This window comes from Enhydra lutris, unplaced genomic scaffold (assembly GCF_002288905.1).
Source record: "Enhydra lutris kenyoni isolate GAN:26980312 unplaced genomic scaffold, ASM228890v2 scaffoldscaffold22, whole genome shotgun sequence".
Lineage (NCBI taxonomy): Eukaryota > Metazoa > Chordata > Mammalia > Carnivora > Mustelidae > Enhydra > Enhydra lutris.
In genome coordinates, this window is record NW_019154106.1 from 15,614,209 (window position 1) to 15,618,407 (window position 4,199).

Sequence of the window (4,199 nt, forward strand, 5' to 3'; positions counted from 1 at the left end):
TTCAATAAATGGTGCTGGGAAAATGGACAGCTATATGTAGAAGAATGAAACTCGACCATTCTCTTACACTGTACACAAAGATAAACTCAAAATGGATAAAAGACCTCAATGTGAGACAGGAATCCATTAGAATCCTAGAGAAGAACATAGGCAGTAACCTCTTTGATATCAGCCACAGCAACTTCTTTCAAGATATGTCTCCAAAGGCAAAGGAAACAAAAGCCAAAATGAACTTCTGAGACTTCATTAACATCAAAAGCTTCTGCACAGCAAAAGAAACATTCAACAAAAAAAAGAGGCAAACCCACGGAATAGGAGAAGATATTTTCAAATGACAGTACAGACAAAAGGTTGATATCCAGGATCTATAAAGAACTTCTCAAACTCAACACACACAAAACAGATAATCATGTCAGAAAATGGGCAGAAGATATGAACAGACACTTCTCCAATGAAGACATACAAATGGCTATCAGACACATGAGAAAATGCTCATCATCACTAGCCATCAGGGAGATTCAAATTAAAACCACATTGAGATACCACCTTACGCCAGTTAGAATGGCCAAAATTAGCAAGACAGGAAACAACGTGTGTTGGAGAGGATGTGGAGAAAGGGGAACCCTCTTACACTGTTGGTGGGAATGCCAGTTGGTGCAGCCACTTTGGAGAACAGTGAGAGATTCCTCCAGAAATTAAAAATAGAGCTTCCCTATGACCCTGCCATTGCACTACTGGCTATTGACCCCAAAGATACAGATGGAGTGAAAAGAAGGGCCATCTGTACCCCAATGTTTATAGCAGCAATGGCCATGGTCGCCAAACTGTGGAAAGAACCAAGATGCCATTCAATGGACGAATGGATAAGGAAGATGTGGTCCATATACACTATGGAATATTATGCCTCCATCAGAAAGGATGAATACCCAACTTTTGTAGCAACATGGATGGGACTGGAAGAGATTATGCTGAATGAAATAAGTCAAGCAGAGAGAGTCAATTATCATATGGTTTCGCTTATTTGTGGAGCATAACAAATAACATGGAGGTTATAGGGAGATGGAGAGGAGAAGGGAGTAGAGGGAAATTGGAGGGGGAGGTGAACCATGAGAGACTATGGACTCTGAAAAACAACCTGAGGGTTTTGAAGTGGCAGGGGGTGGGAGGTTGGGGGATCCAGGTGGTGGGTATTATGGAGTGCACGTATTGCATGGAGCACTGGGTGTGGTGCAAAAACAATGAATTCTGTTACGCTGAAAAGAAATTTTAAAAAATTTGTCTAGACTACTATTTCAATAATTTGGAAAACTCTCCAAACACATTTTTCAAAAATGGATCTTTTACTCACTAGAAACAAAAAAAAATTGATTTCTGGTTTATAAAAAATTAAAGTACAGTATGCTTTTATTTTCTACCTAAATGTAAAGGATCCTTGGGAAGCATTTTCACTTCTGTTTGTAACTTAACTTTTCTCCCCAAATAAAGCATTATTCTTTTTTACCTAAAAAATAAATAAATAAATAAATAAATAAATAAATAAATAAATATGTGTATCTACTGTCACAGATTTTTATGAAGAATGACCTTATGAAATCTATTAAGAAAAGCAGACACTCAAGATATTATGAAAGCAGACCAGACACAAGAAAATAATATTTCTCTTAACAACTTCTTGCACTCATTATTAAGGTAACCTATTGGATTTGAAGAAAAATTTGATAAAATATAATATTTAGGAAAATATGATTTGCCCTACTTATAATTCAAGTAAGCACTATTAATCTTTATAGTGTACTTTTTTCAGATACTTTTCTATAGATGATATATAGATAGATAGAGATATAGATATATTATATCATTTTGGACATTTTTGGATCATAATATATAAACTGATTTATATTTTGTGGTTTACACTTAATATTATAGTGGAAGAATCTTTCCACACTATGAACTCTTCTTGTAATTAACTTCAATGTCCACCTGATATTTCCTAACTACAATTCACTTAATTATCCATCTTTATGCAGACATTTGGATTATGCTCACTTATTATCATAAAAAACTATGTAATACAACCTGTATGCATAATTTTTGTCCATATTTTTCATCTAGGATAGATTCCTACACCTAAGGAGTCCTGGACATGACCAATTATAAAGCCCTTATTACATGGAATCAAACTTCTTTCCAGAAGACTTTATAGTAACACATAGACACCAGCACTGGGTAATATAACTGTCATAAGCCTTTGTCAACCCAGATGTGCACAAACTCTTGTTCACTATGTTTATAGTAATCTACTTTCTCACTGTGGCAGGCAACCTACTAATAGTCATGACAATCAACACCAGCAGAGCCTCGGGCTGCCCCATGTATTTTTTTTTTCTGTCTTTCTTGTCCTTCATAGACAGCTACTGCTCTTCTACCATAGCTACCAAAATGATATTTGTTTTAGTCACTGAAAAGAAAACTACCTCCTTCAGTGGGTGCATGACTCAGCTCTTTGCAAAGCATTTTTCTGGAGAAGCTGAGATCATCCTGCTCATGGTGATGGCCTATGACCGCCTATGATGACCTATGGCCATCTGCAAGTCCCTACACTACAGGATCACAATGAAGAGGAGAATGCGTGGCCCCCTGGTGGCCATGGCCAGGGCTGGGGGATTTCTTCACACTCTGATTCCATTCTTTTTAAGGTCTGGTTGCCCTTCTGTGGCCCCAGTGTCATTGGCCACTTCAACTGTGACCTTTTCCCTCTCTTAAACTCTCTTGCACTGACACTCACATCTCTGAACTTTTTGTTGCCACCAACAGTGGGCTGATGCGTCTGTTCTTTTTCTACTCTTATCATTTCCTATGTCCTCATCCTTTACTCCCTAAGAGCTCACAGTAATAAAGGAGAGCATAAGGCTCTGTCCACCTGTGCCTCCCTTGTTACTCTAGTTGTCCTATACTTTGTATCCTTTGGCCCATGGTCACCTTCCCCATTAACAAAGCAGTGGCAATGTTTTATACTATATTAATACCCATGTTAAGTCCTTTAATCTACACTCAGAAACTCAGGGGTGAAAAATGCCATGAGGAAGCTCTGGGGCCACAGAGTAATCTTGGGTAACAATTCCTGTGACTAGAGAAGAAAAAAAAAAAAGCTTTATTCATCTTTTAAGAACAAGTGGGACTAATAGAAAAAATGATGGTCTTGAACTCAAGATATGTGAGTTTAACTATGTTATGCTCCCTGTGCTTTTTTTTTATTTATTTATTTTCAGCGTAACAGTATTCATTGTTTTCGCACCACACCCAGTGCTCCATGTAATACGTGCCCTCCTTAATACCCACCTGTGCTTTTTGTAATCTTTAAGGGTGCCTTTCACATCAGTGTTTGATTAAATGATGACCAAAGTCTCTTCCAATTAGAAATCTCTCTGTATTTTTAAGTTATTGTTCAAAGGGAATTGCAAATCAGCATATTATTGTCACAACCTATAGAAAATGCCTGAGTTTATGTATTCAGTGGAAAAATTCTCTGTAAAGTTCTGGGTATGGATTATATAAGAATTACAACAATTAAAATACATAAATGAAAGAAATATGGCTAAGTCTTTTGCTGAAAATTCATAGTTTCAATCCCAACTATGTAGCCAAAGTAGCTTTATTATAGTGAGAAATGAAGATCAACCAGAAATGAATGATTTTTGAAGAATGAGAGACTCACTGAAGAATGAGGACTCATCCCAAATTAAGATTACCTTGTTGCACAATTCCATGGGCACCATTTACACTGTAATCTGGGCTCATCTTAGAATAATTTACTTTATCTTCCCAAAGCCAAAATGGGGTATAATATTCCTCTAGATACAGCCATAGAGCAATCTCACACATGATTCCTGAGAGAGAACTATTGGAACATTTTTACTATCAAAGACATATTATCACCAATTCATCTCTAGTAGCAGTTATTATATGGATTTCTGCCTTAGCTATTAGGAACAAAACTATCTGGTACCAAAGAGAGAGTTAATGATAATTGAGTAAGTGAGACAAAGCCTACACATTCTAAAACACCCCTTCAGACCAATTGCCAGCAATCAATGGGAAGTAATCTGAGATACAGACCAGTGCCAGTGTAAGAGAAAGAACTCAAAGAAAAGATTCAGATTCAACCCAGGACAAAAGTTCTGCAAAAGAAAGAAAATCAT

General features: G+C 36.9%; 1 pseudogene; it reads left to right on the plus strand.

The window, feature by feature from the left end:
- Nucleotides 1–3,131, plus strand: part of LOC111149915 — a 20,472-nt pseudogene extending 17,341 nt beyond the window's left edge.
- The last annotated feature ends 1,068 nt before the right edge of the window (nt 3,132–4,199 follow it).